Source organism: Artemia sp. Qi Xiang Cuo, chromosome 8 (assembly GCF_049724085.1).
Source record: "Artemia sp. Qi Xiang Cuo chromosome 8, ASM4972408v1, whole genome shotgun sequence".
Classification (NCBI taxonomy): domain Eukaryota; kingdom Metazoa; phylum Arthropoda; class Branchiopoda; order Anostraca; family Artemiidae; genus Artemia; species Artemia sp. Qi Xiang Cuo.
Window position 1 is genome coordinate 1,598,080 of NC_142801.1, and position 17,462 is coordinate 1,615,541.

A 17,462-nucleotide genomic window follows, 5' to 3' on the forward strand; every position below is an offset into this window, starting at 1 on the left:
CACACACACACACACACACACACACACACACACACACACACACACACACACACACACACACACACACACACACACACACACACACACACACACACACACACACACACACACACACACACACACACACACACACACACACACACACACACACACACACACACACACACACACACACATACACACACACACACACACACACACACCCACACACACACACTCACACCCACACACACGCCCACACACACACACACACCCACACAAACAAACTAACACACAAACACAACACAAAACACAAACACACAGCGAGACCCACTCACCCCGCCCCAGCCAGAGACACACAAAACAAAACTAACACAAAACCAGCCGCCCACACTCTATGAAAAAAAGCCCCACACTCACTCACACACACACACACACAATCTAGCCAAAGATTCACATTTGACCTAAAGAAATGTATTTTCTATAATTTTCTTACAAAAATTAGAGTTTACGGTCAATATCGACAAGTGTTCCCTGAGAAAATATCTTCCTTTGAATAGACAGATCTAGAAAATCGTCATCTAGAATCAAACGTTTTTCCATAAACAGTAGATCCCCTATGATTCGCTCTTTCTCATATCCATCCATTTTTTAGAGTCCTAACACTCTCACAATCAACTTCAGACTAATCAGAATTTTTTTTATACTCTAAAAATATACGCTAGTCTCTACTATAGAAAGAAAAACCGGTCTAATCTAAATTCAACGTAACAACACATGAAGCAAAAATGAATAGAACTTGGATTTTATAACTGTTATCTGATGTATCCGATAAAAACTTTGAATTTTTTTTTCATAATTTCCTATAATAAAATTTCTGTATTGTGTATCCAACGGGTGAATTCAAGAAAGAGTTTGTTATTTAATTACTTACCTACCTAATTCCTACTTACTTACAATTTTTCATAATGACATAATGAGATATCCAACAACGGATGTTGATAAAGAATTTATTCATTCTGATACCTAGATTTTGTCAATGTTACCTCATGTGTCTGACAATAGATGTATGCAAATTCCTTTTCTCACATCTCCGATGTTTTAATAGACATTCTAAACTTTTGATATGCTAGCTTACTCTAAAAATAATGAACACATAACAATGTAATGCATAATATATTTTTAATGAAATAATGCTATGTAAAATATTAATACAAAATTATATTATGACATATAGTCATACACACGTTCACTCTTAAACACCCAGTAGCGATGGTCCCATGATATAGAATAGTTTTTACAGTGTCTTATGCATTTATCACGATCAGGTATGTCCTTAGGTATCCAGTGCGCGAAGAACCTGACCTCATCTTCAGGACGGTGATAAACCCCTTCAAATTTAGGACACTTAAATTCTTCTAGATTGAAAAGTGGAATCCTAGGGTCACATTTTTGAATTAAAACTTTATCTGTAGGTACATTACCCTTTAAATAGAGTGCTTCAACCCCGAAAAAGCTGCAAATTTCACTGACTTCCTCCTGGACATTTCTCAGTTCCTGAGCACTATTATTAAGTGTTGTAATCACTCTATCGTAGAATCCCAGTCTGCTTATACGATGTAATGTAGTACTCCACAAGCTTTTATCATACTCAAACATGTTATAGTTCACTATCCAATGATAACACTCAATTTCTTCGAGTTCCATTGACAATAATAAAAATGCACATTCAAATATAACGCCGCAAAATGATTTTTTCAAACCGATAATTTCTGTGTCATAGAGTCCTATCACTTTGGAAGCTATTAATGTAGTTGTTAAGAAGATAAATATATCATCAAACTTTTATACCTTCGCTCAAGGTTGAATGGAGTTATGGCTAGGGAGATGAGTCCTAAAACCATCTTAATTCATTGTGGGGAGGAGTCATAAAACCCTTAGAATTCATTGTGGGGAGGAGTCATATAACTCTCGGTATCTATTGCATGCAAATGAAGTCTGGAAATTACAATTTTTTTTATAATTTCTGTATTGTGTATCCAAGAGGTGAATTCAAGAAAGGTATTTTGTCATTTTAAGATACGTACAAAAAAAAAGATAAAAAACAAATAAAGTTGAATAATTTCGAAGTTTAAAAAAAAATAAAAAAAATATTGAATTAGAACCATCAGTCCTCATCATTATGAGTATCCAAAACTGGACTTAAGTTTCACATTTGAACTAGAAAATTGTATTTTCCATAATTTTCTTACAAGAAACTAGAGTTTACGGTCAATAACCATTATTAGCTCAGATTTTACGGAAATAGTTTTATTTTTCGATCCAAAAATAGACTTAAGTTTCACATTTGAACCAGAGAATTGTATTTTCCATAATTTTTTTACAAAAAAACTAGAGTTTCCGGTCAAAAACCCTTATTAGCTCAGATTTTACGGAAATAGTGTGTCTGACAATAGATGTACGCAAATTCCTTTTCTTACATCTCCGATGTTTTAATGGACATTCTAAACGCTTGATATGCCGGCTTACTCTAAAAAATAATGAACACATAACAATGTAATATTTTTAATGAAATAATGCTATGTAGAATATTAATACAAAAATATATTATGATACATTATCAATATCAATTATTAACTTTGGACATTTTGAATCTGTTCCATAAAATAGTTCACCATGTTCTCTCTTGATATTATAATTATTGTCTTCTGTTAGTTCGTAATCAGTAGAATAATCATTATTCCATTTTGAATCATACACAATTTTTACTGGTGTCTCATGAACAGGCTCAATATGCTTTTCGTCTTTGGTTTTATTTGATTCATTGCCTGTTTGATCAATGCCAGTAACGTTTGCTGGTGCTTTGTTTTTCATCGTTTCATCTTTATATTCCGTAGTGATATTTTCTGACAATGCCATTTTTATTTTTCTGGCAATTTCACTGTCTATTAACACATTATTTTTACACAGGTAACATATTCGGCACGTAAACAAGATATGGTTTACGATATTAGTAGCAGGGTAGGTCTTTCTTTTATTAGCCTTCCGTTGAATGCTAATACCCGAAAGCTGATGATTGGATGTATCCTTAGGTAATGTGTTACCTGCAGCAGTAGCAAGGAGTTGTCCTCTATCATCAACAATTATTTTTATGTTAGCATTCTCTTTGAGTGCAATCATCTCTGGAGATCTCAATATCGCATAACCACCATCATAAGAGTGGATTTTTTTCGGTATTCCAAAAAATTTAGTTCCTTACTGTCATGACAATGCATGCATACATTTCCAATAGTGCTACCACTTGTACTTGTTTCATAGTTTAAATACTTCTCCTTGTCGGCCTTCATTGCTACAATAACCTTGTTATGTGAACACACTCTATTAAAATGTTCCATCTTCACTTTTTTTTAAAGATATGACTTATGTGTTTATCGTACCACTGCGTAATAAATACTGATTTAATACATGCAATAGACTAGGTAGTGTCGATAACCGGTCATAGAAATACCAGTGGGAAAGTCACATCGTGTCTCTGACCAATCATAGAGCACAATTGTTGGAACTGTAAGCATATTTTGACATTTTAAGATATGTACAAAAAGAAAAAATAAATAAAGTTGAAAAATTTCGAAGTTTAAAAAAAAAGTTTGTTTTTTATAAAAAAAATATTGAATTATTAGTTCAGATTTTACGGATATAGTTTTATTTTTCAATCCAAAAATAGGCTTAAGTTTCACACCTATACCAGAGAATTGTATTTTCCATAATTTTCTTACAAAAAACTAGAGTTTACGGTCAAAAACCCTTATTAGCTCAGATTTTAGGGAAATAGTTTTATTTTCGATTCAAAAATAGACTTAAGTTTCACATTTGAACCAGAGAATTGTATTTTCCATAATATTCTCACAAAAAACTAAAGTTTACAGTCAAAAACCCTTATTAGCTCAGATTTTATAGAAATACTTTATTTTTCGATCCATAACTGGACTTAAGTTTCATCTATTAGCCAACGAATTGTATTTTCCATACCTTTTTTACAAAAAACTAGAGTTTACGGTCAAAAACCCTTATTAGCTCAGATTTTATAGAAATAGTTTATTTTTCGATCCATAACTGGACTTAAGTTTCAGATTTGAACCATAGAATTGTATTTTCTTTAATTTTCGTACAAAAAACTAGAGTTTACGGTCAAAAACCCTTATTAGCTCAGATTTTACTGAAATAGTTTTATTTTTTTATCCAAAAATAGACTTCAGTTTCCCATTTGAACCAGAGAATTGTATTTTCCATAATTTTCTTACAAAAAAAAAACTAGAGTTTACGGTCAAAACCCTTATTAGCTCAGATTTTACGGAAATAGTTTATTTTCATAGGTTTCAGACAACACCCACCTATGAGAGACTAATACCCATCTCCTCCAAAACACTTTTCAGCCATTTCTTGTTAAAAAATTTTATTTCAAGTCATTCACACAGGTTTTTCGCTAGAAACTCGGCCCACAGTTTGAGGTTGTTTCCCCATTTTTCGATAGTCAGGCAATTTTCTCAAGCTCATAGCTTTGGATTGGTAACACTAAGGTTAATGAATCCTAAATCTTTGTAAACAGTCTCTATTTCTGCCAGTTTAAGTTTTGATGGTGCTTCTTACTTTCAGCTAAAGACACTTTTTAATCATTCAATTTCCGATCACGGGGGGTGGGCCACGTTTGAAGTTGTTTTCATGTAATAATGCCCTTCCCTCTTCCATGGAAAATTTACCCATTAAGATAGTACCATTCTAGCTAAGGTCCCGAGGGTGTTTCCGCGTTTTTCGAGAGTCAGGAAACTCTTTCCCTCTTCTAGCTATGGATTGACAACACGAACGTTAATGAATCATATAGATTTGGAAACCGTCTCTATTTCCAGCCGTTTAAGTTTTGATAGTGCTCCTTACTTTCATTTGAAGAAACTTATTATAATTTAATTTCTTATTGCTATAATAATAATAAAGCGACGCACTCATTTTCTAATTTAAAAATTTGAGGAGCAAATCCCTAAGACAAAAGAGATAAAATTTAATTTAAAAGTTAGCTTATGTCTCCGGAAAAAAAATCGGTAAAATTTCCCCTGAAAATTTCACCCCTGGAAACCCTCCTCCTCATGTAAAATTAATCCCCATACAAAGCTCAGGAAAGTCAAGCCACCCATCCCAAATCATAGGTTTCAGACAACACACGTCTATGAGAGACTAATACCCATCTCCCCCAAAACACTTTTCAGCTATTTCTTGTTAAAAATTAAGAAAAGGGCTAAAATTTAATTTAAAAAGTTACCTTACGTCTCCGGAAAAAAATCGGTAAAATTTTCCCCTGAAAATTTCACCCCTGGAACCCCCCTCCTCAGGTAAAATTAATCCCCGTACAAAGCTCAGAAAAGTCAAAAATAGCAAGCCACCCATCCCAAATCATAGGTTTCAGACAACACACGCCTATGAGAGACTAACACCCATCTCCCCCAAAACACTTTTCAGCCATTTCTTGTTAAAAATCAACATAAGGGCTAAAATTTAATTTGAAAGTTAGCTTAAGTCTCCGGAAAAAAAATTGTTAAAATTTCCTCCTGAAAATTTCACCCCTAATACCCCTCCTCCTCATGTAAAATTACTCCCCTTGCAAAGCTCAGAAAAGTCAAAAATAAAAATCCATCCATCCCTAATCATAGGTTTGAAACAACACACGCCTATGAGAGACTAATACCCGTCTCCTCCAAAACACTTTTCTACCATTTCTTGTTAAAAATTAACAAAAGGGCTAAAATTTAATTTAAAAAGTTAGCTTACGTCTCCGGAAAAAAAATCGGTAAAATTTCCCCCTGAAAATTTCACCCCTGGAAACCCTCCGCCTCATGTAAAATTAATCCCCGTATAAAGCTCAGAAAAGTCAAAAATAGCAAGCCACCCATCCAAAATCATAGGTTTCAGACAACACACGCCTATCACAGACTAACACCCATCTCCCCCAAAACACTTTCCAGCCATTTCTTGTTAAAAATTAACATAAGGGCTAAAATTTAATTTGAAAGTTAGCTTACGTCTCCGGAAAAAAAATCGGTAAAATTTCCCCCTGAAAATTTCCCCCCTGGAAACCCTCCTCCTCATGTAAAATTAATCCCCTTATAAAGCGCAGAAAAGTCGAAAATAACAAGCCACCCATCCCAAATCATAGGTTTCAGACAACACACGCCTATGAGAGACTAATACCCATCCCCCCCAAAACACTTTTCAGCCATTTCTTGTTAAAAATTTTTATTTCAAGACATTCACACGGGCGTTTCGCTAGCAACTCGGCCCACAGTACAGCACAATAAGTACTCTAAGAGATCCTTCTGCCATCACCCCACCACTTATGAACTATACGGAACACATCGAAGAAGTAAAGCTATCAATTATTACAATTCTTTTCTTGGCATGTACATTCCTCTTAGTAACAACTTCTTCGTAGAGTATAACATTAAACTATTTTAAATTGACAACGCTGTTCAAACACAACTTGTGTATTATACAGTACACATCGAAGTAGTAAATCTAGGTCAAGTCATATTTTTCCGGCCTTCCATCATCAGATATGCTGGTTCAATTACACATGCACTGAACCATCCAATGATCACTTAGATTGCTATGTTCCATGGCAAGGGGCTATCTTAACTGATAACCTTCAATTCACAAATCCCTTACCCCTTTTTTGTAAATGTCAATCAAACAATTCTGATTGTAGCTTCCAATTTTTTAATAACAAACTACTCTTCAGTTACACTCCAATCCGCAAATCCCTTACCCCTTTCTGCAAATGTCAATCAAACAATTCTGATTGCAACATTCAATTTTTAATAACAAACTACTTTCGAGTTAAGGCAATCTTCCAAATAACATGCGTGCCCGCTCTATAGCTAAAGATTGCTTTTAAAAATGTCTACTCTTGTGCAATTCTTATCAATAACAAAAACCAGTTTCTTGTATGGTTCATATCTATTACACTTTTGATAGTGTCTCAGGCATGGGTTTTTCTTGTCCCATTTCATGTACCGTTCATATTGTATACACTATTATCTTGTCCCGTTTCTTGTCCCTTTTCAATCTTATACACTCTTACTACTTATATTACCCTTTTTCATTAACAATTATAACAATTGTTATCATCGATCCATCAAAATGAAACCAGTAGAAGCGAGTAAAAAATGAAATGAAAGCACGATATAAACTAATTAATTTGCTGATGTCGAAATTCAAAACCATCCATAAACAAATTCAAATATGGTGATTTGATTAGAATCAATAAAAGTAAGGGGGTTTTTGACAAGGGTTTCCTACCCAATGATACATCTGAAGTGTTTCAAATAACCGCAGTGAAACATACAACCCCTATAACGTATGAACTCTTGTATATAACTGGTGAACTCATTATGGGTGGTTTTTACGATAAAAACTCTCAAAATTTATTCCATAAAAACTTTCATTCTAGAAATGAATCCTATAAAGTTGAATAAACTATAAGCGAGTATAATGAAAAGTAGAGAAATACAATGAAATATAGTTCAAGAGTTTTCCTTAGATCAAGCAGGATTTGTGACTGTGCTGAAAAGCTGGGTGCTCCAAATGTTGATGCAGAAGAAAAAAACTACAAATATGATTACTCATAAATTATATGAAAATGACACTAATTTAAGAGGACGATTACAAAGGTTGAATTAATGTTTAAGCAACGTAGTAAGTTTTCAAGCTAGTTCAGGTCAAGCTATTTTACCCCCGAATAAACAAAATTTCACTGGTAATGTCGATCCTGGGATAGATAAAGAAATTTTGAGGAAAATAGATAAGGACTATGATCCTAAGGGATCCTATTTTGAAATACATGGTTTTTATTTAAAAAATTATCAATATTTAAAAGATGCAATAGATGAACCAGAAACACTTAATCAAAGATATGGAGGAAAGATGAAACAAATATGGATCGATTATGAAAAAAGTTAATTAGAAAAAAAGTCTCAGTTCTTAAAAATGTACAAGAAGAAGGTTAAAAGCTATTAAAGATAACTTTAATGCTATACAACGTCAGCAAGAAACTGAGATTTACAGGAATACAATTGATATGATAGAAAAGTTATATAGTTTTCTAGGTAGCAGAGTTGCTGGAAATATATCTGACGAAGTGAGAAATGAAGCTATTGACCAGCTTGATTCATTATTCACAAATAAAATTATGAATAAAAATGTTTGTAATACTATTTACAACAACTATCTTAGAATCTCAATTTTATGAATAAAATATTTTTCTGATAAATGGTTTTGATTATTATTGGTGGTTACAAAAGTGAATTCAAACAGTCATATACAAGTAATCCTATGACGTTAGACCCAACTCTGATTATCAAATAGCTTCAAATAAATGTACACTATGGTATTCATGGTATATCGTTAGTGATCAATTTAAAAATAATAAGTTTGAATACAAGGGAAAAATAAAAATAAACGAGTAAACGTTGTTATGATGGTTGTTTTGTGGTTGTATGTTGAAGGAGTTTTAGATTATTTCTTAAATTGGTAATTCAATTCGTCCCTATATCGATGCTCAATCAGTATATCATCCAGCCTAGCTACAATGAAATTTGTTACTATTTTAAAATAAGATTAAATAATTTTGGTTTAACAGTTATTTATGTTTTATTTTAGGATTTGAAGTTAGAGTTGAACTAAGTAGTAAATAGAATGAAGGCACTGAAGTTACTAATACTAGAAGAATTGTTGATAAAACATAAATTCACTGCTCATTAGTGGATATATGGTAATCTGTCCAATTAAGCAGAAAATAATTTAATATGAAATAAAACATTTATAATGCAAAAAAAAAACAAGATACAAAGTTTGAAAATACCACTGTTTACTATAATAAGATCAACATCCTTTTCTGAGTCTTGAAAGGAGATTGCTCCTAACCATTTTTGGGGCTAAGTACGTAAATTAGTGGGTTTTGTTGTGTTTGTTGTATAGTGTATAATAAAACATTTTCCCCTCCGCTAAAACACTAGATGTAGTAAAGTAAGGTTATGGTAGCTGTAGTAAAGTAAGTTTATGGTTGTTATAAAGAAAGGTTATAGTTGCCACCCAGCTGTTACAAGCTGGTACAACGTAAGTTTTGGTTGGTGTGCTAATCTACCCATTGTTTAGGGTATAATTATGGCCCTAAGGTGAGTAAACTTTGGTAGCATGCTTAAGGCCTTAGCCAGACTAATTACCTTGAGTGTACAGACTGAAAATTTCTCGAGAAGCTTAAATAAAGTTGTATAGAAGTTGCCTATAACATGATACTTTTATTTATCCACCAAAATACGGAGTCTGAATATATATGCAATGGAAACTGCAGACAAACGGACAGAGGTTAGCCCGGCAATTAGATTTGTGTCTCCTCATTCTCAAAATTCTTATATTATAAACTATGTATCAATCACATCAAAAACAAACAATTTACGTCCTTAGCCATGTAATCTGTCCAATAGAGCAGAAATAATTTAATATGAAATAAATATTTATAATGCAAAAATATACAAGATGCAAAGTTCAGAAATACCACTGTTTACTAAGATAAAAGCAACATCCTTTTCTGAGGCTTTAAAGGAGATTGCTACTAAATATTTTCGTGGCAAAGTATGTAAATAGGTGGGTTTTGATGTGGTTGATATACAGCATATAATATAAGATTTTTGGGACTGAGGAGACAAATATAATTGCAAGGCTAACCTCTGTCCGTTTGTTTTATTGATATAGCTTGGAGTATGTTAAAACAAAATATAAAATTGTATATTAAAACAAAATGGCTTTACCAGATAAAAAATGGCTTCCCTATCAACAGTGCTTGAAATTGCCAAAATTTTACCAGAATACGCCGGAATTTCGGATGTCCATGAGTTCACTGAAAAATTAAATATTTTCTACGAATTAACTGAAACGTTTGAAAATAAGATCAAAGAGCAATGCGTTGCAGCTAGATTATTGGGAAGTGCGTTTAAAAATTTTGAGTCAATTAAAAAAAAGAGCCAAAGGACAATGAGCCACAGTACTCTAATACAATCTTTTAAAACAAGGTTCATAGAAACGAGTGTTTCCGATAGACTAAGAAAAGAGGTAGGTCCATACAATGCCTTAACTAGTACTAGGGAGTATGCAGATAGAATTTGTCGGTCTGTTTACTTACAGTTGGTAAAAGTCGGAAGTAACGATACAGTGCAAAATGCACAATTACATACTTTTACACAAAGGTTACCAAAAAAAACTACTAAGGCTAATATTATCACGGAAAGCTGAAAATTTCGAGCAGGCCATTATCATACTAGAAGCAGAGGTAAAAATTGACGAGGCTATGAAAAAGTTTGATCGGATGTAAATAAATAGCACAGAAAACCATGAAAATATAAACTATGGAAGGGGCCAAAAGCGTGTGAAATTTGACGAGATAGAACGCGAACCAAAAATGCGCGACGGAGACCAAGGGTTCGTCGTCTATGGAAGTAGCCCACAGATTCCACGGCCTTGAGTCGTCAGTGGCTAGTAACTCTAGAAAAATTGGCATTCACCACCACCAAATACAAATAGTAGGAAAACCAACAATGAAAGATCAAAGATACACCCCGTAGAAGCCAGGAAACCAACGGACAATTTAGGAAAAGATTTTTTTGCCATTATTGTGGCAAACCAAGTCACTATGCGACAGACTGTTGGCAAAGAATACGGAAGGAAGGCCCGAGAAACAAAACAAGACACCGAATCAGAGCACAAGGGGTGGGTAGAAATTTAAGAAGGCGGGGAACAAATAATACTTGGAATGCACCCAATAATATTCCTGAATTTAAGCCTAGAAATTAAACGGTAAACAACACCCAAGGTCAAAATAGCAACACTGAAGAAAACTGGGAAAACCCCGAAAACTTTTGGACAAGCTTTTGGAACTAGCCTGTAAGGATCAACAGAGCTGAAATTTTTCAAATACCTCTATATAGTTTAGAATGTTGTGATACAGAGATAAAAAATAATTTACCGATTTTGCATTGTTTTAAAATTGACTGTTTCCAAAACTTACCATGATTACTTGATACAGGTGCATTAAAATCCTTAATTAGAGAGGAGGTTTTAAGGAGGTTTCCTCCTAACGTATATAATCGCGTGAGAAGATACCAGAATATCCTGACATCGGTTAAAGGTCACAAAACGAAAATTTTGGGTGACTGTCCATTAAAATTTAGCACAGGAAATAAAGAAATAGCAGTAACAGTGATAATATGTAAGCATCTCCCACTTCCTTATATTTTAGGAGTGGACGCCCTAAGAGAGTATGGGATCGTTTGGGAGCCCCTGACCGATAACATAACCATAACCCAGCCAAACGAACACGATAGACAAGTTTGTGTAACAACAGATAAAAATAGTGACAATTCCGAATATAATTTAAAATTGAACGGGACTTTAACAATGGAAGGAGGAAAAGCAGCTCAAGTCTTGGTGACATCTAATACAAAGGAAGGTAATAACAAAAAAATGAGGCCAGAATAGGTTCATACAATCTCGAGAAGTATCCCATAATTTTTGTGGAAAATCAAATCATTAAAATTGAGAAAGGTATCGTATTTATAAAATTATCGAATCTAATCAGTAATAAGGTAAACTAAACAAAGTAGCCCTAGGATCAGCAGAGAAATTTCAAATAGAGATATAAAATCATTAGGCAGTCTAAAATTAAGCATAAATTTGACAAGTCCAGACCAAATTTCGCAGAAACTCCAACCGGAAGAAAATTATGGAATGACAAAGACCGATTTTTGAAAGCACTTAAATTTAAACTATGCACCAGAGAATAGTAAAACTCAGGTGGAAATATCCTATGGGATTATAAATGGACGTTTGCAAGACACAAAGTAGATTATGGTATAACTCACCTGATTACGCACAAAATACCAACACAAGGACCTCCCATTAAAAATCACCATATTAAACCCCTTACCATTTGAGATCTTGTCTAGATAACCAAATAAAAGAAATGGAAGAACAGGGTGTAATTAAAGAGAGTATTAGCAAGTGGTGTTTTCCACTAGTAACAGTCAGGAAGAAAGACAATGCCTGGAGACTATGCATACATTTTAGGCTGCTAAATATAGTCACGGTAAAAGATGTTATGATATTGCCACGAATAGATACACAATTGCATTCGCTTGAAATATCCAAATACTACACTAGTTTTGACCTGATAGCAGGATTTTGGCAAATAGCCTTAGACCCAGGAACAAAATACAAGGCACCAGTAATTTTAGACGATGGAAGAACATTCACGCTTGAACATATGCCTTTTGACTTATTATTTGGTCCAAACTGTTTTAGCCAACTAATCCATTTAGTCTTAAAAAACAAAGAACAAGGAAGAAAAAGAGATACATTAGCTTATTTACATGACGTAATATATTTGCTAAAAACTAGAAGACCATTTAATTGGGTTTAGAAGAATATTTGGAAAATTCGAAACAGCACGGTTAAAACTAAAACCAGAAAAGCTAAAAATTGTGGTACCAAAATTGATCTTTCTTGGACATTTGATAAAACAAGGTATTATTTTGGCATATCCGAAAAAATTCACAGTGGTAGAGCAATTAAAACCAACAAAGGAACAGAAAAGCTGTAGACCAGTATGAGGTTTGCTAAGCTATTTCAGACGATATATTAGAAGTTTTGCGACAATAGCTCAGCCTTTGACATATCTTTTTAAAAATCAGGCAAATTTGGATGTTCACCAGATGCTATAGAAGTCCTGAATTAAAAACGGAAATATTGAAGGCTCCCAAAATTAAATCGTCATATTTGTCACAATAATTCCGTTTACAAACAGACGTGTCGGCGTGTGGAATTTCTACTACTACTACTACTACTACTAAAAACTCACCACAGCACCAAGCCGCCTGAGGCCAACACAGCTACACGCGCTCCTCCTCCATCCCAATCTATTCAAAGCCTCTCTTTTTACACCCTCCTGCGAAGTTCCCATGTCCTTTAAATCTTTCTTTATGACGTCCTCCCATCCTACACGAAGACGACCTGCTTTCCATTTAGCCCTAGACGGTTGGCAAAAAGAACAATCTTCGGCAATCTGTCTTCCTTCATCCGCAAAACATGCCCTAGCCATCTCAACCTTTCTTTCATTATAGCCCTAGAGGGCGGTATTGAACCACATTTTCGTACAGCCTATTGTTTGAAATACGGTCAGTCAGCCGGGTACCCAGAACAATCCTTAAGCAATTTCTCTGGAAAATATCTAGCAAATCTTCATAAGCACCCATGCTTCAGAGCTATATTTAACTACTGTCATCACTGTAGCTTCTAATATTCTACTTTTAACATCTTCACTGCTCCCACCATATTTACTAATAATACTACCAAGGTAAGTGAAACTCCCCACTTGATCAATCTTTTTATTACCCAACGTCACCTTTTCATCTTCACTTATTCCGAGCTTTAGTGACTTAGTCTTCTGAATATTAATTTTCAAACCTATTCTAGCACCCTGAACTCGCAAAACCTCTAAAATTCATTCATTTTATTCACAATTTCCTCTAAGATACTTAAATCATCAGCGTAATCTAAGTCTAGGAGACTTTTTCCTCCCCATTTGATTCCCTGGTCTCCCATTGCCTTTCCTGTGCTCCTTAATACAAAGTCAATCAAAATAATCCATATAAAGGGGGATAGAACACAACCCTGCTTAACTCCTGATTTAATGGAAAACCAGCTGCTAACCTCATTGCCTACCTTAACCGCAGCAGTGTTATTCTCGTACATAGCACTCATCACTTTAATGTATTTGTCTGGTATACCATACAAGGATAAAACCTTTGCTAAAGTTCTTCTATAAGCAGAATCGAACGCTTGCTGTGTGGAAATGCCAGCCGATCTCTGAAAGAGGCAGAAACAAAATATTCAATGGTTGAAAGAGAATGTTTTGCTGTTGTAGTTTTTACCCAATATTTTCGCCAGTTTTTGCTTGCGAAAAAGTTTACTTTGTGCTTAGATAAGAAATCGCTAATTTGGTTGCATAAAATGTAAAATACTTCAGTAAGGCTGACAAGATGGGTTCTCCGTCTTCAAGCGTATTCATATAACCCGATATATAAAAGACAGTACCAAAATTTTACCAGATTATTTACTACGGTACCCAAAGGGAACGAAAATTTGACAACCACCATCCAAAGTGATCTTGTCGATGTGGAAATATTGTCAAATAGAAATATTTCGCTGCACCAAGATAGAGATGATTTTTGGGTAGCCACAAAATCCTTTTTATTAAGGAGGAAAGTAATTCCAGAACATTTCAAATATTTTCTTAAAGAAATAGATAATTTTGATTTAGACGAAAGCGAAAATCTTTTAATAAGATATTATAGAGCGCCCCAGGAGTATAAAAAATGAGTTACAAATTATTTCTGTAATTCCAAAATGACTTGAGGGACATATTTTACAGATAGCACATGTAAAAAGCGGATGTCATATGAGAGAAGCAAAGACGATTGGACGAACAGAGGGAAAGTTTTACTTTCCAAAAATGTAATCCAATGTAAAGACCTTCATACAAAGCCGTCAAAAATGTACCAAGCGAAAGTCGCCACCAAAGATGCTTAGGGCAAGATTAGGTCAATACCCTACTCTCCAGGGATAGGAAAATTAATTTCTATAGACATTTGGTGGACAGGTGGAAGTCTATCAGTTTCCAGGAAAGGGAACTGCTGTGTATTATCCATAGTGGATCATTTCAATTTATATCTGTACGTTTTCCCAATTAAAGACAAAAAAGCCAGTACCATAGCAAAAGTTATTGTAAACCGCCTATTTTTCGAACATGAAATTTTCCATCGGACCATACTTAGTGACGATGACCTATGCCTTATGGAAAAGAATATTAGACAAATAACGGAATATTTGGATATAAAACGCTGGTATACTTCCGCATACATGGCTTCTTCAAACAGAAAAATTGAGCTAAAACATAGGGAGCTTTCTTATATGCTGGGAATACACGCAAGGAAGGAAAGCGAAAACAGGCATGACTATTTATCTTTGGTATTCTTTGCAATGAAAACGGCTCATTCACCTCTTTTGAAGGAAACACCATTTTTTTACAACATTTAAGGGATCCAAGAATGTGTATGGATGAAATAGAAAATTATAGAAAATATTGCAATCTAGATCTAATAAACAGGGAATGTTTATGCGTATGAAAAAAGCTATGGATCAAGTTAAAGAGAATGTGGAAGTTGTAAAGAAAATACAAAAATAAAAATATGACGAGAAAAGTCAAAAGAAGACAAAATTTGGTTCAAGAGAATTGGTTTATGTACAGAAAACCAACCTAGAAGGAACAAAGAATTAAAACCAAAAAACCGAAGGACCTTTAGAATAGTAAAGGTACTACCAAATAACTTAGCGTATATTTTGAAGCACCAATATAGAAAAACTGAAGAGGTAGTGCATCATAGCAGAATGAAACAAGAATTTTTTTTCAAAACCAGGAAAATCTGAAGCTATTTCTTCAGATGAAGAGAAAGACGAAAAAATTGCAACCATATGTATAAGGAAACCATGTCAGATTTATGACCTTTTTAACTACCAAAATAAAGGGGAAGAATGGAAAGAGTATATTTCAGACAGGAAAATTCCAGACAGGAATTTAATTTATGTATTTCAGGAGTTCTGGCAAAGATTTCGGCTACCTATCTCTCCGGTTTTTCTGATGTTTCCTACCTGGCTTACGCTGATGATCTGCTTCTTATAAGCCGTACTAAAACTGGTTTATCTAACATGGTTTCTCGTGTTGCCACTTCTTTTTCAGACATCGGCCTTTCTCTTAATGTAGATAAATGTAAATTTATTTCTTTCAATAACATTTCTAGTACTTCCCTTTGCTGTAATGGCTTTACTATCCCTCTCGTAAATTCTCTTCGATGGCTCGGTATTTCTATTACTAATAGTCTTCCAAGCTTGCGCCAGCGCACAGTCTCAGATATTAATATGAAAATTAAATTAGGATATGCTAAGATTGTTGCCAATAGAGGTAAAAATAATAAAGTCGCGTTAGCCAAGCTCTACTCAAGTTTTTGTGACCATTCAATTCTTTTTGCTTCTGGAATTTTTCTCCTTCTGAAGAAAAATGAGTTAAAAAGAATCCGGATTAATTATTTTAGATTTTGTAAATTTTTGTTGTTTCTTCCACCTTGGACCAAAAACCTGGTAATTATTAATAAATTTATTGTTTCTAATATTACTTAAAAACTGGAAGCACTACACAGAAAACTTTCAAATACTGCTTGTATCCGTTTTTCTCCGCACCATCACCTTATCAGTTTTTTTCAGTCGTAAGTTATTTTTCTTTTATTTATTTAGTTGTTTTTCTCTGTTTGGTCATTCTACAATTTAGATTTGTAAAGAGCGAGTAAAAATCCAATAATGATAATATTAATGCCTGCTTATTAGATTCTGCAAGTTGTCAGTTTTTTTGTCTCTTTTCCTCTTTTCCCCCTCCTTTCACGTTATTTTTTTTTTGCTCTCGTTTCTTTTAAATTATTATGTGTTATACTGTAATTGGTAATCTTTGATTTATATATTGTCTTGTGTCACATTTTTTGTGTTTTTCCTCGTGATACTCCACGTATGTACCTCTGTATAGTGTGGGTTAAAAATAAATAATAATAATAATAATAATATGGTCCGATCTTGGCTACAGACTTTACACAACCAACAAGAGAAAAGGAGTATAGTTCAATACCTATCTGATAGCAGCGACGGAAGTGACGAAGAAGAATTCAAAAGACAACCTAGCGGTTCAAGAAATAATAAGCAAGAGAATAAAATTAAAGAAGCAGAAAAAAATGGAAGAAATACAAGAATTGTCTAAATTTCATAAACTAGACTCATCTGCAGTCTTGACACCGAAATGTCTTTGTGAACAAACTCCAGGTACAAGAATAGAGCTAACAGCCTTTGAAACAGACAATTCTTCTACAGAAACGGATATGCCGATGCCTGGTACCCCAAAGAAAAATAATTTAAGAGAAAAACTGCGGAGAAAGGTTAAAACCAAAAATTAAGCAAAAAGTTCCAACTTCGGCCGCTCAAGTTGCCAAATCGCTAATGCAATATGCGAAGCGTCAAGAGGAAGAGAGCGTGAAGCGTCAAGGAAAGACTTCTCAATATTATAAGGAAGAATAAGTACGTCTCCAAAAGCCATAAGAACAAACGCGAACAGAGATAGGAAGAACTAGCAACGCCCCCCAGTTGACTAATATTCGATTCAAGTAATATTAATCTTTGAAAAAGAAAACGTGTAAAAAGACTATACAAATATCTACACTTTTCTTAGTCTACACGTTAATAACGTCAAAGTTTTCTTCATAATACATATTTCCTATAGAGCAAAGTTAATAAGC

At 34.0% G+C, this 17,462-nt stretch overlaps 1 long non-coding RNA gene across 3 annotated transcripts in view; it reads right to left on the reverse strand.

Moving 5' to 3' along the window:
• Positions 1-17,462, reverse strand: part of LOC148949057 (uncharacterized) — a 103,655-nt gene that overhangs the window by 31,555 nt on the left and 54,638 nt on the right. For 2 of the 3 annotated variants that reach the window (XR_016142067.1, XR_016142068.1), the window contains exon 2: positions 9,831-9,919. The exons of the other annotated variant lie outside the window; for it this stretch is intronic. This is a non-coding gene — a long non-coding RNA (uncharacterized LOC148949057). The remainder of the gene's footprint in view (positions 1-9,830; positions 9,920-17,462) is intronic. 3 annotated transcript variants of the gene reach the window in all.